Source organism: Saimiri boliviensis, chromosome 1 (assembly GCF_048565385.1).
Source record: "Saimiri boliviensis isolate mSaiBol1 chromosome 1, mSaiBol1.pri, whole genome shotgun sequence".
In the NCBI taxonomy this organism is placed as follows: Eukaryota; Metazoa; Chordata; class Mammalia; order Primates; family Cebidae; genus Saimiri; species Saimiri boliviensis.
In genome coordinates this window covers 91,706,792-91,725,995 of record NC_133449.1, presented here as the reverse complement: position 1 = coordinate 91,725,995, position 19,204 = coordinate 91,706,792, and the positions used below count along the sequence as shown (strand labels likewise).

The 19,204-nt window shown below is 43.0% G+C and overlaps 1 protein-coding gene across 3 annotated transcripts in view; it reads left to right on the top strand.

Annotated features, from left to right (window-relative positions):
- The window catches only part of LIMS1 (LIM zinc finger domain containing 1), a 148,639-nt gene that overhangs the window by 43,295 nt on the left and 86,140 nt on the right, over positions 1 to 19,204 (top strand). Inside the window, exon 1 of one of the 3 annotated variants that reach the window (XM_074400322.1) lies at positions 14,684 to 19,010. The exons of 1 other annotated variant lie outside the window; for it this stretch is intronic. The gene's annotated coding sequence lies outside the window, so the exon portion shown is untranslated. One more of the 3 variants, XM_074400319.1, reaches the window with a different exon arrangement.

Genomic DNA, 19,204 nt, shown 5'->3' with positions numbered 1-19,204 from the left:
TTCTTAAAATATATTTGTATTCTTAATAATTAACACCAATTTCTCTATATTCTAGAACTTTATTTTTTTCAGTAAGAGAGAAAAGGTATTTTAGATGTTCTTACAAAGCTGTTTAGCATTTCTGAAACTTAAAAAGTATTTTGGCTCAGCAGTTAAAAAATGAAAATCTATTTTTTTCTGAGAAATGAAGTCTTGCCCATCTGTTCTCTCCTCTTACCATGTAACTGTTAAATGCTATTCTGAGATTGTATGTTTTGAAACTGTAGTGAGGTTTACAGTAAAATTGCCAATTAGTCACCATTTCTAATTATGACTCATTTTATCATCAATTAAATTATTTTTAAGAGCTTATCCTTTGTGTGTGTATATGTAAAGATATGTTTCATATATTTTAAATCTGTATATCCATTTATTTTTTGGTATACTCTCTTTAAATGCAGGTACTTATTTTGAAATAGTTTTAAATGGTATAAGGTCTCCAACATATGAAATAAGGAATATTTATGCTTTTTTCCACCCCACTTCTCTCAGATTCCTATAACCGGAAAGTTAATGGCTTAGCTGAACTCCTGAAAGCATTTCAGATATCATGGGCATAAGCAATATTTGTCTTAGTTCATGAAATGTAAATAATTTTTAAATCTAGTTTGCAAAGAAAAATGATGATGTAGGGATATCCTTTTTTTGTTCACCAAGAATAATTTGAGTCTTAAATTTCAAGTTAGCATCCTAGATTCATTATTCTGTATCACTTTTTGGTATGCATTCATGGGATTTTGTAGGCGATTTCATGCCAAAGTATTGTGTTTTCCAAAATCCCATTTTTTTTTTTAACTAAGTAAGATTTGCTTTGAGGTGATTTGAATTTCATAACAAAAACAACTTATGTTTAAATTTTCACCTTTGTGATTTAAAAAAATCTATTCTGTAGCCCTGAGATTTGGACAAAATGGTAATTATGTTATTTTACCGATATTAAAGCTGAATATAAAGATTTTTGTTTGTTTGTCTTTGAGACAGAGTTTTGCTCCGTCACCCAGGCTGGAGTGCAATGGCACAATCTTGGCTCACTATAACCTCTGTCCCCCAGGTTCAAGTAATTCTCCTGCCTCAGCCTCCCAAGTAACTGAGATTATAGGTGCCCTCCACCTTGCCCACCTAATTTTTTTGTATTTTCAGTAGAGACAGGGTTTTACCAGGTTGGCTAGGCTGGTCTTGAACTCCTGACCTCATGTGATCCACCTGCTTCGGCCTCCCAAAGTGCTGACATTACAGATGGGAGCCACTACACCCGGCTGAATATAAAGAATTTTTATCAAACCAAGATGTCACAACTCTTACAGTAAGTGGCATGATAAGACTGTAATTTTACTTGTAGTCAGTCTGCCTTCTACCACTGTATAATGTTTCCATGCATACGAACTTTTTTTTTTTTTTCTGAGACGGAGTTTCACTCGTTACCCAGGCTGGAGTGCAATGGCGCGATCTCGGCTCACCGCAACCTCCGCCTCCTGGGTTCAGGCAATTCTCCTGCCTCAGCCTCCTGAGTAGTTGGGATTACAGGCACATGCCACCATGCCTAGCTAATTTTTTGTACTTTTAGTAGAGACGGGGTTTCACTTGTTGACCAGGATGGTCTCGATCTCTTGACCTCGTGATCCACCAGCCTCGGCCTCCCAAAGTGCTGGGATTACAGGCATGAGCCACCATGCCCGGCGCATACGAACTTTTTACTAGTCTATAGCTGTGGTTTTCAGCAATGTTAAATGTGTTTTTAAAAATTTTATTCATGTGTAAAATATAAGAGTGAACAAATCTTAAGTGCACAACTTAAGAATTTTCACAAAGCAAAAATATGGTCAAAGATTTGGAGTATGGGGGAGGATCCAAGATGGCCGAATAGGAACAGCTCCAGAGTGCAGTTCCCAGCAAGAACAGTGCAGAGTGTGAGTGTCCACTGCATTTCCAAACAAATTTTCACTGCCCACAGACCAGGAGATTCCCACGCCAAAAAGCGCCATAAGTTTTCAACATAGTGGTTTCAGCCAGTGCCTGGTTGGCACACAGAAACTCACAGAAATCTGGGTGGCCATTTCAACTGGCACCTGGAACGCCTGGGAGACAGAGCCACCCATTCAATTAAAAGGGAGGGGGCAGCGACAGCCAGGTGATCTGGCTCAGTGGGTACCACCCCCATAAAACAAGCAATCTGAAATGCTCTGGATTGAGAGTTTTGCAACAAGCGCAGCTAGACCCAGGACAATCCAGCTCAGTAGGGGGAAGGGCGACCACCACTACCGAGGCAGTCTGCCACTATCAAGGCAGTTCACACAGCAACTGGGCAGAGCCTGTGGCAGCTCAGCAACACCTCTGCTGACAGACTGTGACTAGACTACTCCGTGTGGGGCAGGGCATCTATGAAAAAAGGCAGCAACACAACAGGAACTTATAAATAAAGCCGACCTTCCTAGAAAAGAGCACCTGGGAAAAGAGGCGGTTATGAGTTCTATTGCAGCAGACTTAAAAGTACCTGCCCGCAGCTGTGCATGGAATAATGGAGCTCCTAGCACAGCAGTTGAGCTCCTATAAGGGACAGACTGTCTCCTCAAGCAGCTCCTCGACCCCTAGGTACCCAAAGAGACACCTCATAAAGGATAGCTTAGGCCTACATCTGGCTGATACTCTTCTGGGATGAAGGTAACAGAAGAAGAAACTGGCAGCAACCCTTACTGTTCTGCACCTCCCACGGGTGATCCCCAGGCAAGCTGGGTCTGGAGTGGACCTCCAGCCCTTCTGCAGCAGAGGGGCCTGACTGTTAGAAGGGAAACTAAGAAACAGAAAGAAATAACTTCATCATCAACAAAAAGGACGTGTAATCAGAACCCCACCCAAAAGTCACCAACTACAAAGACCACAGGTAGATAAAGCCACTAAGATGGGAAGAAATGAGCGTAAAAAAGGATGAAAACACCAAAGTCCAGAACGCCTCTCCTCCTCCAAAGAATCACAACTGTTCACCAGCTAGGGATCAAAGATGGATGGAGAATGAATCTGATGAATTGACAGAAACAGGCTTCAGAAGGTGGGTAATAACAGACTTCTCAGAGCTAAAAGAACATGTGCCAACCCAATGCAAAGAAACTAAGAACCTAGAAAAAAGGTTAGATGAGATGCTAACTAGAATAAATAGCTTAGAGAAGAATATAAATGACTTGTAGCTGAAAAAACAGCATGAGAACTTTGTGAAACATACACAAGTTTCAAGAGCCAAATCGACCAAGCGGTAGAAAGAATATCAGAGATTGAAGATAATTCAATGAAATAAAATGAGAAGGCAAGAATAGAGTGAAAAGAATAAAGCCTCCAAGAAATACGGGATTATGTGAAAAGACCTAATCTACATTTGATAGGTGTACCTGAGTGTGACGGAGAGAATGAATCCAAGCTGGGAAACACACCTCAGGATATTATGCAGGAGAACTCTCCAACCTAGCAAGCCAGACCGCCATTCAAGTCCAGGAAATACAGAGAACACCACAGAGATATTCCTGAAGAAGAGCAACCCTAAGTCACATAATCCTCAGATTGACCAGGGATGAAATGAAGGAAAAAATGCTAAGGGCGGCCAGAGAGAAAGGTCGGGTTACCCACAAACGGAAGCCCATTAGACTCACAGCAGATCTCTCAGCAGAAACCCTATAAGCCAGAAGAGAATAGGAGCCAATATTCAAGATCCTTAAAGAAAAGAACTTTCAACCTAGAATTTCATATCCAGCCAAACTAAACTTCATAAGTGAAGGAGAAAGAAAATCCATTATGGACAAGCAATTGCTGAGAGATTTCATCACCGGACCTGCCTTACAAGGGCTCCTGAAAGAAGCAATAAACAAGGAAAGGAACAACTAGTACCAGCCACTTTAAAAACGTACCAACTGGTAAAGACCATCGACACAAATGAAAAAAAATGCATCAACTAACAGGCAAAACAACCAGCTACCATCAAAACGGCAGGATCAAACTAACACATAATAATATTAAATGTAAATGGGCTAAATGCCCCAATTAAAAGACAGACTGGAAAATTGGATAAAAAGTCAAGACCCATTGGTGTGCTATATCCAGGAGACCCACCTTATGGGCAGAGACACACATAGGCTCAAAATAAAGTGATGGAGGAGATTTATCAAGCAAATGGAGAGAGAAAAAAAACTGGAGTTGCAACCCTGGTATCTGGTAAAATGGACTTTAAACCAACAAAGATCAAAAGACACAAAGAATGGCATTACGTAATGGTAAAAGGATCAAGGCAACAAGAAGAACTAACGATCTCAAATGTATATGCACCCAATACAGGAGCAGCCAGGTACATAAAGCAAGTTTTTAACGACCTGCAAAGAGACTTAGACTCCCACCCAATAATAGTAGGAGACTTTATACTCCACTGTCAATATTAGACAGATCAATGAGAGAGAAAGTTAACAAGAATATCCAGGACTTGAACTCAGCTCTGGACCAAGGAAACCTAATAGACGTCTACAGAACTCTCCACCCCCAAATCCACAGAATATACATTCTTCTCAACACCTCATTAAACCTTTCCCATTATTGACCACATAATTGGAAGTAAATCACTCCTCAGCAAATGCAGAAGAATGGAAATCATAACAGTCTCTCAGACCACAGGGCAATCAAATTAGAACTCAGAATTAAGAAACTAACTCAGAATCACACAGCTTCATGGAAACTGAACAACTGGCTCTTGAATGTTGACTGGATAAACAAAGAAATTAAGGCAGAAATAAAGATGTTCTTTGAGGCCAGGCACGGTGGCTCAAGCCTGTAATCCCAGCACTTTGGGAGGCCGAGGCGGGTGGATCACAAGGTCAAGAGATCGAGACCATCCTGGTCAACACAGTGAAACCCCGTCTCTACTGAAAATACAAAAAATTAGCTGAGGATGGTTGCGCGTGCCTGTGATCCCAGCTACTCAGGAGGCTGAGGCAGGAGCATTGCTTGAACCCAGGAGGCGGAGGCTGCAGTGAGCCGAGATTGTGCCATTGCACTCCAGCCTGGGGTAACAAGAGCGAAAGTCCATCTCAAAAAAAAAAAAAAAAAAGATGTTCTTTGAAACCAACGAGAATGAAGACACAACATACCGAAATCTCTGGGACACATTTAAAGCAGTATCTAGAGGGAAATTAATAGCAATAAATGCCCACATGAGAAGAGAGGAAAGATCTAAAATTGACACTCTTATCATCAAAATTGAAAGAGCTAGAGGAGCAAGATCAAAAAACTCAAAAGCCAGCAGACAACAAGAAAAAAACTAAGATCAGAGTAAAACTGAAGGAGATAGAGACACAAAAAACCCTTCAAAAAATCAATATATCCAGGAGCTGGTTTTTTGAAAAGATCAACAAAATAGACTGCTAGCCAGATTAATAAAAAAGAAAAGAGAGAAGAATTGAATCGATGCAATAAAAAATGATACAGGGGATATCACCACTGATTCCACAGAAATACAGACTACACTCAGATATTACTACAAACAACTTTATACACATAAACCAGTAAACCTGGAGGACATGGATAAATTCCTGGACACGTGCACCCTCCCAAGCCTAAACCAGGAAGAAGTTGAAGCCTTGAATAGACCAATAACAAGGGCTGAAGTTGAGGCAGCAATTAATAGCCTACCAACCAAAAACAGTCCAGGTCCAGATGGGTTCACAGCCAAATTCTACCAGACGTACAAAGAGGAGCTGGTACCATTCCTTCTGAAAGTATTCCAAACAATACAAAAAGAGGGAATCCTTCCCAAATCATTTTATGAGACCGACATCATCCTGATACCAAAACCCAGCAGAGACTCAACAAAAAAAGAAAACTTCAGGACGATATCTATGATGAACATAGATGCAGAAATCTTCAATAAAATACTGGCAAACCACTGCAATAGCACGTCGAAAAGCTTATCCATCACGATCAAGTAGGCGTCATTCCAGGGATGCAAGGCTGGTTCAACATATGCAAGTCTATAAACGTAATCCACCACATAAACAGAACCAAAGACAAAAATCACGATTATCCTAATAGATGCAGAGAAGGCCTTGACAAAATTCAGCAGCCCTTTATACTAAAAACCCTCAATAAACTAGGTATCTAAGGAACATATCTCAAAACAATAAAAGCTATTTATGACAAACCTGCAGCCAGTATCATACTGAAGGGGCAAAACCTGGAAGCATTCCCTTTGAAATCTGGCAGTAGACAAGGATGCCCTCTCTTACCACACCTATTCAATATAGTATTAGAAGTTCTAGCCAGAGCAATTAGGCAAGAAGAAAAATAAAGGGTTTTCAGTTAGGAAAAGAGGAAGTCAAATTGTCTCTATTTGCAGACAACATGATTGTATATTTAGAAGACTCAATCACCTCAGCCCAAAATCTCCTGAAACTAATAAGCAACTTCAGCAAAGTCTCAGGTTAGAAAATCAATGTTCAAAAATCAGAAGCATTTCTATACACCAATAACAGACTAACAGCCAAATAATGAGCAAACTCCCATTCACAATTGCTACAAAGAGAATAAAATACCTAGGAATACAACTAACAAAGGATGTAAAAGACCTCTTCAAGGAGAACTACAAACCACTGTTACAGGAAATAAGAGAGGATACAAGCAGATGGAAAAACATTCCATGTTCCTGGTTAGGAAGAATCAATATTGTGAAAATGACCATACTGCCCAAAATAATTTATAGATTCAATGCTACCCCATCAAGCTACCTATGACCCTCTTCACAGAACTGGAGAAAAACACCTTAAACTTCGTAGGGAACCAGAAGAGAGCCTGCAAAGCCAAGAAAATCCTAAGCAAAAAGAACGAAGATGGAGGTATCACACTACCTGACTTCAAACTATACTACAAGGCTGCAGTACTCAAAACAACATGATAATGGTACCAAAACAGAGATACAGACCGATGGAAAAGAACAGAGGCCTTGGAGGCAGCGCCACACATCTACAACCATCTGATCTTTGACAAACCTGACAAAAACAAGCAGTGGGGAAAGGATTCCATGTTTAATAAATGGTGTTAGCAAAGCTAGCTAGCAGTGTGCAGAAAGCAGAAACTGTACCCTTTCCTGACACCTTACACTAAAATTAACTCCAGATAGATTAAAGATTTAAACATAAGACCTAACACCATAAAAACCTTAGAAGAAAACCTAGGCAAAACCATTCAGGACTTAGGCATAGGCAAAGTCTTCATGACTAAAACACCAAAAGCATTAGCAACAAAAGCCAAAATAGACAAATGGGAACTAATTAAACTCCAGTGCTTCTGTACAGCACAAGAAACAATCATTAGAGTGAACTGGCAACCAACAGAATGGGAAAAAATTTTTTGCATCTACCCGTCTGACAAAGGGCTCATATCCAGAATCTGCAAAGAACTAAAGCAGATTTACAAGAAAAAAACCCCATCAAAATGTGGATGAAGGATATCAACAAACGCTTTTCAAAAGAGGACGTATAGGGCCGGGCACGGTGGCTCAAGCCTGTAATCCCAGCACTTTGGGAGGCCGAGGCGGGTGGATCACGAGGTCAAGAGATCGAGACCATCCTGGTCAACATGGTGAAACCCCATCTCTACTAAAAATACAAAAAACTAGCTGGGCGTGGTGGCGCATGCCTGTAATCCCCGCTACTTAGGAGGCTGAGACAGGAGAATTGCCTGAGCCCAGGAGGCAGAGGTTGCAGTGAGCCGAGATCGCGCCATTGCACTCCAGCCTGGGTAACAAGAGCGAAACTCCGTCTCAAAAAAAAAAAAAAAAAAAAAAGGGACGTATATGAGGACAACGAATATATGAAAAAATGCTCATCATCACTGATTATTAGAGAAATGCAAATCAAAACCACATTGAGATACCACCTCACACCAGTTAGAATGGCAATCAGTAAAAAATCTGGAGACAGCAGATGCTGGAGAGGATGTGGAGAAATAGGAACACTTTTACACTGTTGGTGGGAGTGTAAACTAGTTCAACCATTGTGGAATACAGTGCGGCGCTTCCTCAAGGACCTAGAAATAGAAATTTCATTTGACCCAGCAATCCCATTACTGGGTATATATCCAAAGTATTATAAATTGTTCTATTATAAAGACACATGCACATGTATATTCATTGTAGCACTGTTTACAATAGCAAAGACTTGGAACCAACCCAGATGCCTATCAATGATAGATTGGGACAAGGAAAATGTGGCACATATACACCATGGAATACTATGCAGCCATAAAAAATGATGACTTCATGTCCTTTGTAGGGACATGGATGAATCTGGAAACCATCATTCCCAGCAAACTGACACAAGAACGGAAAATCAAACACCACGTGTTCTCACTCATAGGTGGGTATTGAACAATGAGAACACATGGACACAGGGAGGGCAGCATCACACACTGGGGTCTCTTGGCAGGAGCCAAGGGAGGGACGGGGGTGAGGAGGTCATGGAGGGATAACATGGGGAGAAATGGTAGATGTAGGTGATGGGAGGATGGAGGCAGCAAACCACATTGCCATGTGTATACCTATGCAACAGTCCTGCATGATCCACACATGTACCCCAGAACCTAAAGTACAATTTAAAAAAAAAGATTTGTATTATGAATTAATATTAAAATATAATGAATTTAATATTGGATGTCTAGAGCAGGTGTCCCCAAACTACGGCCCATGGGCCGCATGCAGCCCCGAGGCCATTTATCTGGCCCCCCGCCGCACTTCAGGAAGGGGCACCTCTTTCATTGGTGGTCAGTGAGAGGAGCACAGTATGTGGCGGCCCTCCAATGGTCTGAGGGACAGTGAACTGACCCCCTGTGTAAAAAGTTTGGGGACACCTGGTCTAGAGTCTCTTGATTCCACATAAATGCATTTAATTTTAAACTTGGGTTACACTTCCCTGAATACTCATTTGAAGTGTTTCTGATTTCCTCATTTCCTCATTTGTTTGGCAGTATTTACAGGGAGTCTGCCCTCTGCCAGGCATGACTGGCATGGGGCACAGCTGTGAACAGGAATCACCACTTGTAATAAGCTTTTATTCAAGGTCGGACTAAAGGATGCAGGCAAATTCTGTGGAGCAAGGGGACCTTTCACAGAACTTCCCAGAGGAAGTGACTTCTTGACCAAGTCCAAGTACGAATGGGAATCATCCCAAGAAGAGTGTAGGGAGGAAGGCAGGAGGCACCAGGCCAGGAGGGCTGTTGATGTCACAGGCAGATCTACAGGGCTGCAGCCTGTGCAGTGAGGGCTGGAGCTGGGGGATGCCAGGTAGGAGCAGGGACAACCAGGTACGTGTTTGTTTTTTTTGTTTTTTTTTTTCCTTTTTTGAGACGGAGTTTCGCTCTTGTTACCCAGGCTGGAGTGCAATGGCGCGATCTCGGCTCACCACAACCTCCGCCTCCTGGGTTCAGGCAATTCTCCTGCCTCAGCCTCCTGAGTAGCTGGAATTACAGGCACGCGCCGCCATGCCCAGCTAATTTTTTTGTATTTTTAGTAGAGACGGGGTTTCAACATGTTTACCAGGATGGTCTCGATCTCTTGACCTCGTGATCCACCCGCCTCGGCCTCCCAAAGTGCTGGGATTACAGGCTTGAGCCACCGCGCCCGCCCCCAGGTCCGTTTCTACTGGAACTGTAGTTTTCTTGGTTATCAACAACAGAATCGACTCAGGCAAAAAGAAGCTTTAAAAAAAAAATGTATTGGAAAAATAGTGGGGTTGCTCCCAGAATTGAAGAATGGGCTGAACTTACAGGTCTCTGAGGAGGGCAAACAACTAGGGCTTTCCTGGTATCTCTGCAGAACTTGTGGGATTTCTTTATAGAGCAGTGCTCTTAGTTGACTTCCTCTAACTGCAGGTTGTTAGTCTCTGCTCAAATTTTTAGTCTTTGAGAAACAGAATATGATTAACTTAGTTCAATTCCATTGTCCAGATGGACCAGGACCAGTTATTGTGACCAGAGTGTAGGAACAAGTACCATGCTTAGTCAAGTTAGATGACTGTTAGGTGGTCAGGACAGCTAGATCTCTTAGCTGAAACAGAGAGTGGACGACATGGGTACTCATGTGGATGATATGACCACCCAGAAGGCTGTGTTATGGTAGCTCAGAGAAGAGGTGGTTTGGGAGCAGTGATTAGGAAAGAGTGGACATTCAGAGGCCAGTTAGAAGGCTGTTGCATTAATCCACATAAGAGGTGATAGTGCCAGAAGTATGTGCAGCCGGTAGAGATATAAAGAAGTAAGTAGATTCAGAGACAGTTAAGAAGTAGAGAAGAAAGGACTTCGTAGCTGGACATTTGGAAATTTGTGAGGATGATTAAGTTGCTGAGGATGACTTTCACATTTATGGCTTGGACTAGAACCATTAGGTGCAAAGTGGTCCCTTGCATGGAGGAAAAAGAGTTTCAGGAGGGGAATGGGCTTTCTTTCAGTTATGAAGTACTGAATTGGAGTATCTAAGCAGACCACATTTAATGTAAGAACAATTAGGTATGAACAGTGCTTCCTCATTAAATTACTTGTGGGATTCTAGCTCTGCCACCAGGGCCCTCTCACTTCAGCATAGTGGCCTCTGCCAAGCTTGTTTCCCTCTTTTTGTGTCCCTGAGCTGCCAGAATGTTCCCACAGTATTACCTTGGGAATTTCCAACATGCTTCCTTCCACTCACCTACATTAGGCAGGTTCGGGTCTGAGTGGGTATGGGAATGAGTATTGATAAAGGAAGTTAAAATGAAGACCAGGCCTGAGGAATCTCTGAGCACACAAAACCAGTTAGGCCTTATATGCCGCTTAAATTGCAAACATAAGCAGAACAAGTACAGTCATTTTGATAAATGTTTATGTTAGAAGTAGCACTTAACCCCAGTCAGTCACAAGCTGCCAACTAACATGACTAAGTGACTAGGGGCTTTCCAACAAGCTACTTAAAAAATGGCAATTCTGTAATTGCAAATCAATCAGACAGTTTTTTTATTTTGCTTCTGCATTTCCCAGTAAATGTCTCTGATGTTTTGTCATTGGAACACTAAAACTTTTTTGATTTGGTGTTCCCCAATTCATGAATTGCTTCTTATTCAAATAAACTCTTTAAAATTGTATTGTGCCTTATATTTTTCTTTTATAGTAGCTTTCCCAAACTCAGAAAGGCCCCCAGAGCTTAGGGGCTTTTAGGACTAAGTTCTGCTATTTAAGGCTCTTTCTTAGATGTTATTATGGTTAGAAGAGGCTTGCTATAGGCCCCTCAGAGGCTCATGCTTGTAATCCCAGCACTTTGGGAGGCTGAGGCGGGGCAGATTACCTGAAGTCAGCAGTTCGAGACCAGCCTGACCAACATGGTGAAACCCTGTCTCTACTAAAAATACAAAATTAGCCGGACGTAGTGGCACATGCCTGTAATCCTAGCTACTTGGGAGGCTGAGGCAGGAGAATCACTTCAACCTGGGAGGCAGGGGTTGTAGTAGGCTGAGATTGTGTCATTGCACTCCAGCCTGGGCGACAAGAGTGAAACTCCATTTCAAAAAAAAAGAGTCTTGTTATATGATGACACTGGTTTCTTGACATAGAATTTGAAAATATTTTCAAATTGGGGACTTCCTTGATTAAAATGTAAAGCTTATAAATGAATTTAGTTACAGTGCTTTAATTTTGATAGTATTCAGTGTTGTATATTAATGAGTTAAGTTAAACCCCGACAAGTGGTTCCCTTAGGTACTTTAGTGAGTACTTTTGGCATTAATGCTTAATGGCCTCAGAAATCCTCTGGGTTTGTCATCCTCAGTGGGATCTGGAACTGTTCCCTAAGGAGCCACATGGGAACTTGTGGGACATTTTAGTTTATCCCAGTGGTTTGGGAGAAAGGGTACCATGGGCACTAAAAGGGATAAGGCCAAAGATACTGAATGTCATGAAGTATGCATCCACATTACTTTGTTGTGGTTAAAAACGTAAGAAATAAAACACCTTTGTATAATTATAAACATAGAACCTAACTGTGTTTAGGTTGATATCATCAGGTTTAGTTGATATCTATTTCAGATATCGTTGGTTGGGCACAGTGGCTCACACCTGTAATCCCAGCATATTGGGAGGCCAGTGTGGGTGGATCACTTGAGCCCAGGAGTTCAAGACCAGCCTGGCCAACATGAGAAAACCCCATTTCTACTAAAAATACAAAAATTAGCCAGGTGTGGTGGCATGCGCCTGCAGTCCCAACTATTTGGGAGGCTAAGGTGGGAGGATTGCTTGAACTCCGGGGCAGAGGTTGCAGTGAGATCACACCACTGCCTGGGCATGGGGGCACCTCCAGCATGGGGGATAGAACAAGACCTTGTCTCAACAACAAAAAAAGATGCCATCATGAAGTACTTTTTAACAGTTTCAATAAGCACCAAGTTTTCTGGGAATGCCATGAAATTGTAAATTGAGTGAAGAATGAAATTTGCTTGGGACTTCGTGCTTTACTTTCTTTTTTTTTTTCTTTTTTTTTTTTTGTTTGTTTGTTTTTTTTTTTTGTTTTTTTTTGTTTTTTTTTTTTTGAGACGGAGTTTCGCTCTTGTTGCCCAGGCTGGAGTGCAATGGCGCGATCTCGGCTCACCGCAACCTCCGCCTCCTGGGTTCAGGCAATTCTCCTGCCTCAGCCTCCTGAGTAGCTGGGATTACAGGCACACGCCACCATGCCCAGCTAATTTCTAGTATTTTTAGTAGAGATGGGGTTTCACCATGTTGACCAGGATGGTCTCAATCTCTTGACCTCGTGATCCACCCACCTCGGCCTCCCAAATTGCTGGGATTACAGGCTTGAGCCACCGCGCCCGGCCGACTTTCATAGGTGGTATTAACTTTACCACCTGTCAATATTTTGCCCTTAATTTTTTTTTTTTGAGACAGAGTTTTCTTGCCCAGGCTAAAGTGCAATGGCATGATCTCAGCTCACCATGACAACAACTCCCGGGTTCAAACAATTCCCCTGCCTCAGCATCCTGAGTAGCTGGGATTACAGGCATGTGCCACCACACCCAGCTAATTTTTGTATTATTAGTATAGACGGGGTTTCTCCATATTGGTCAGGCTGGTCTTGAACTCCCATCCTTATCCACCCGCCTCTGCTTCCCAAAGTGCTGGGATTACAGGTTTCAGCCACCACACCAATTGTTCTTTTATATTCTATTTAGAAGCTCAAATCCTTTAAGACAATGGTTAGAATATATTACAAGGGGTTTTGTGGGTTTTTTTGTTTTTTTGAGAGGGAGTTTCACTCTTGTTGCCCAGGCTGGAGTGCAGTGGGGAGATCATGGCTCACTGTAAACCTCTGCCTCTTGCATTCAAGTGATTCTCCTGCCTCAGCCTCCTGAGTAGCTGAGAATCTTACAGGGGTGCACTACCATACCTGGCTGATATTTGTGTTTTTTTAAGTAGAGATAGGGTCTCACCATGTTGGCCAGGCTGGTCTCAAACTCCTGACCTCAGATGATCCACCCACCTCAGCCTCCCGAAGTGCTGGGACCACAGGCATGAGCCACCACGCCTGGTTCAAAGGGTTTTGTTTTTAAATGAGAGATGGTTAGTAAACTAAACTAATTGTTTTCCCAAGTGACATAGGGTATATACGTAGAGATGAATATGATGAACCTTTTGGGTTATAAATGTCTTTTATAACAAGGACCTATGAAGATTATATAAAGGTAAAGACACTGAGTAGCACTGGACAGATTTGTTAAATCAAGTCGGGTGAAATTATCACTGATTTTTTTTTTTTTTAAGTCTCAGGAAGAAAAGATAAGCAAGTATACTGGGCATTGAACAAATTTTTAAAAAGATCTATGTCCAGAGTATTCTGTCCTCTTATTTTGTTGTTGCTGTTTCTTTTTTTCTTTTTCTTTTTTTTTTTTTTTGAGACAGAGTCTCACTCTGTCACTCAGGCTGGAGTGCTGTGGTGTGATCTTGGCTCACTGCAACCTCCCAGGTTCAAGTGATTCTCCTGCCTCGGCCTCCTGGGTTACCAGGATCACAGGTGCATGCCAACACTCCCGGCTAATTTTTTTAAGTAAAGATGGGGTTTTGCTATGTTGACCAGGCTGGTCTTGAACTCCTCACAAGTGATCTGCCCACATCGGCCTCCCATAATACTAGGATTACTGGCGTGAGCCACCCAGCTGTTGTTTCTGTTTCTATATGAGACTAATAAGGGACAAAAAGAAGCATGGCAAGGGATGGATGAAAAAGGCTGTTTCTTCTCTTAAGGTTCCCAGACCATAGCTGGAGATAACACAGGATCATAGCTCCATCTGCTGGAGAGAAGCAAACCCACTCTTGCCCAGTCTATAAATGAAAGTGATCACTCCATAATCATAGCGAGCCAACCCGTGTTTGCTAAGCATTTTCTATGCACTGGTTAACACCTTGTCAGGCGTAGGGTAGCAGAGGAAAAACATAAGCATGTTCCTTGTTCCCACCATGCTTTGAGAGGCCTGCTATCAAGAAGAAGACTTATTTTAGCTGGTGTGCTTTTGCTTTCTAGGTTCCCCTCCTAGACTTTTCCTTGGGTGACTTTTAAAGCCATGTAACCTCATTCTGAGCTTCCCGTTCCTCATCAGAGGTAAGGAATAACAGTGGCCCTCCTGTGGCACTCAAGTTAGCTGAACTTTATTAAATGTCTAGTGTGTCTGATAGGTAGAGGCCCCAGGGGCATAAAGATGAGTAGGAATCTAGACCCTGCCCTCCATGAGGTTAAAAAAAGGAGCTCATAAAATGATCCTCACAGAATAAATGAGAAGGCATAACAGGATCGCTGAGGAGGAGTGCGGGATTCGGGCAGGAGAGTGGACTGGGAAGGTATGGGCAGGTTTTCTGAATTGTTTGAGAATGTGAGCATTAGCGAAGGGAAGCCCTTCCCAGCCAAGGTCAGCGTGAGCAGAGCATGGAGATGGGGGCCTGTGTGGTGTGTGTATGTCCCTCTTAGGCTATGTAAAGTGAGTGGTAGGAAGTTTCCAGGGATGAGGGTTTGAGGACGTAGATGGGACCAGGTAGGGCCTGGAGCAGTAGCTCATGCTTGTAATCTCAGCTCTATGGGAGGCCAAGGCAGGCAGATCATTTGAGGTCAGGAGTTTGAGACCAGCCTGGCAACATGGCGAAACCCCGTCTCTACTAAAAATACACGAATTAGCCAAGTGTAGTGGCGCATGCCTGTTGTCCCAGCTACTTAGGAGGTTGAGGCAGGAGAGTCACTTGAACCCAAGAAACGGAGACTGCAGTGAGTCCAAACTGATCCACTGGTCTCCACCCCAGGCAACAGAGCACGACTCTATCTCAGAAAAAAGATGGACCAAGTGATGTAGGGTTTTGTATGTTACCTTAAGAGGTGTTGACTGTGTCCTGAGTGCAGTAGAGAGTTTAAGCAGGGTAATGATAGCAGGTTCCTTAGAGAGACCACTTGCTGGCTGTGTCTGTTGTATTTGATTGAAGAGGACCAGGCTGGAGACAGGGACTCAACTTAGGAGGCTATAGCAGCAGACCAAGTGAGTAACAATGAAAGCTGGACTGCAGTGGGAGAAAATAGGAGTGAGGTGAGGCAGAGGGACAAGTTTGAGAGCTACCCAGGATCAAAGTTAGCAGCAGTGGGTGACTGAAGATAAGAAGCCAGAGACGACTAGGAGATTCCTAGCTTGTTGCCTGGTTGGATAATGTTGCCATACCTGAGAGCAGACACATTAAGAAGAAGAATTCGATTTAGGCATGATGGGGAGGGGAGTTTATTTTAGGCCACATGAGTTTGAGCTGACTGTGAAGATGTCTATATGGAGACATCAGCAGACAATTCAGTGTATGATTGTGAAGTTCAAGAAGGTCCAGCCGGTGCCCCTAAAAGGAAGGGAGTAGTTGAGCCCTGAAGAATGTTGAAGTCATCAGGGACAATGTGCACAATGAGAGGAGCAGAGAGCCAAGGTAAGGCTGGAGAGTTGCCATACCTCCAGGCAGGCGGAGGCAGAGGCTCCTGCAAAGGAGACAGTGATGGGATGATGAGAGGGATAAAGGTATGATGGTCTGGAAGCCAAGGGAACAGAAAATTCCGGGGGTAAGCAGCGTTTAAAAATGCCAAATGTAAGATAAGGACGGAAAAATGTCTTCTGGATTTGGCTTTTAAGAGCTGACTGTGACTGTAAGAGATGTTTCCAGGCTGAGCACAGTGGCTCATGCTTGTAATCTCAGCACTATGGGAGGCTGAGGCGGGCGGATCATGAGGCCAGGAGATAGAGACCATCCTGGCCAACATGGTAAAACCCCATCTCTGCTAAAAATACAAAAATTATCTGGGTGTGATGGCATATGCCTATAGTCCTAGCTCCTCAGGAAGCTGAGGCAAGAAAGACACTTGAACCTGGGAGTCAGAGGTTGTAGTGAGCCAAGATCGCACCACTGAACTCCAGCCTGGTGACAGAGTGAGACTCGTTTCAAAAAATAAAAAACAGGTTGGGTGCAGTGGCTCACGCCTATAATCCCAGCACTTTGGGAGGCCGAGGCAGGTGAATCATGAGGTCAAAAGTTCAAGACCAGCCTGGCCAAGATGATGAAACCCCATCTCTACTGAAAATATAAAAATTAGCCAGACATGGTGGCAGGCGCCTGTAATTTCAGCTACTCAGGAGGCTGAGGCAGGAGAATTGCTTGAACCTGGGTGGCAGAGGTTACAGTGAGCCAAGATCGCACCACTGCACTCCAGCCTGGGCGATAGAGTGAGACTCTGTCTCAAAAGCAAAAAACAACAAGAGATGTTTCCAGATTGTAGTAAGTTGATGAGTAAATAAGAGTTGAGACGACTTTTAGAAAATGGTGTCTGAAAAGTGGGGAGAAGTATGATGGTAGCTGGAGAGTGACTCAAGATAGACTCATTTTAATGTAGCAGAAACTGGAGCCTGTTTACGAACTCTTCGTGGGAAAGGGCCCACAAAGAAGGAAGGTGGCTGTCTGGATGTAAGTTTATGGACTGACATTGAACAGACCTTGTTGGGACTGAAGGCCCGAAGAGTAAGTATTTGGGTGGAGGTAGTTGAAAACCTTCCCGATGATCTGTTTTCTTCATGAAGAAGTAATATCTACTGAGAGAAGAAATTGATGAGGTCGATTACAGGAAGACTCTCAAGAATGGTAACATAGTCCTTAGTGAGAGTGGTGCATGGCTTCAAGAAGAGGGTTGATGGGACCCATCCTTGAGTAAAGAAGTTAATGACAATGCCAGTCTGCCTAGGATATTCTGCTGGGGCACAGAAAAACATCCAGTTTCCTTCCTTTAGATTTTAACTGCAGCATCATGAGCTGCCTTTTTAGAGGGAAATTTGTATTTTGGAGCTGTAGCTCAGAAGACTTACATTCTCTTTTCCTCCTCCCAAGAGAGATCGCGGCTGCTTCCCAGGGTTTATCTCCATGACATAGTACTGTCCCTGCTGGGAACGCGGGAGAGAACTGCTTCCCACTCGCAAGCAGCCTTTTCACTTCCAGCTTCCATCTGCCTTCCTCTCCCACCTCCCAAAATCAAGTAAATAAATCAAAGTCAGAAAAACATTCTGGCTAGAATTTTACTGCATTTAATATTGTATGAGAGCTCCCAAACCAGCTCTGATGGTTGGATTTCAGAGTACATGAAGGTGAAGCCTGTGAGGTTCCTCCAGGAGTGCTGGGCAGAACCCTGAGTTTTAGAACTCCCTCTGCGTTTAGCTTATCTTGGATGTGCTCTTTCACGCTTTCAAGCACTAAACACTTCACTGTAAATAGTCAACCACCAAGGTGCCCTCGGGTTATAGCTTGTTACTAGCCCTGAAAGTGGCTAGTACCCAGTCTCTGTTGGATAGCAAGCAAAGGTGATGAGTTGTTTTCTTGGGGTTTTTTGAGGTTTTGTTGTTGTATTTTGTTTGTGTGTTTGTTTTTTAGAGACCAGGCCTCCCTGTGTTACCTAGTCAGCTCTCGAACTCCTGGCCTCAAGATCCTACCACTTTGGCCTCCCAAACCACTGAGATTGCAGGCAATTAATTGTAAGCCACTGTGCCTGGCCATTTTCTTGTTTTTAAAGATTAACCTCAGGCCCTAATACCTAGAAATGCTATTATCATCCTAAAAATGATTGCTCTATAACAAAGTAATTGGGTAAAGGAGTTTTCTTACTGTATTTTCAGTGAATCCAGACAAGGACGCCTTCATTCATGAAACGGGAAGGCTGAATTAATTGCTCTCAAGGTTTTTTTTAGCTTCAACTAAAGATCCCCTTATTCTTCAGTGGAAACTTGGCGCTGAGGAGTCCCAGGAGGTGACTCAGTCGGCTCTGTGTGGCCTCGATGCTTCTTCTCTGCATTGTGTTTGTCAGGGGTATCTGGGACGGAAAAAATAGTTTTCGCTGCTCTGGCAGCCAGAGCCTGACGTGCCCGTCTCTAAGCTGGCTTGCACCTTGCCACCGGAAGATGTAATGTAAAGTAGCTGCTTGACCCCAAAGTAGCATTCAAGGACACGTAAGGAAGCTCCATTAATTTAAACATGTAGATATTGTAGAGATCCAGAGGACCAGAATCTGTCATTTGTTTAAAGTTACCTCTTTCCATGCTGATCATTATTCCTTTTTCTAAATATTTGTTGGCATGTTATATGTGCTTTGAATAAGTTTTTGGGTGAATTTCTTAACTTCATGAAGTATATAAAGTAACTTAACAGGATATGAGTTATGACATTTAGGGGTGTTGTCCTGTTGCTTCAGAACAGTGGGGTTATCTTGTAACACGCCATGTCACATGATGTGACTAAATACAGGGAAAAAAACCTCAACTTGGTTTCATTGGCTCAAATATAGTTCAAGACAATGGAGACAAAGCTAAGATGAGGAAGTTCTATACAGTTTAGGAAATAGGAGCTTTCAAAGATAACTCACAGTGATGTGAAACTGGCCTCCCAAGCCCTGATAAGTAAGTTAAATAAGAGTAGGGGCCAGGAGGAGGGTTCTTTACTATTAAATTAAGAGAAGGGGATCTAGAGGTGCCTCAGTTAGAGTGTTAGGTTTGCAGACCTGGGCCTGTGTGTGTAAGGTGGAGGAGTGGAAGTTTGAGAGAAGTTTAAGAGAAGAAATGGATGTGATCGCCTAAATCAGCCAAACACAGGG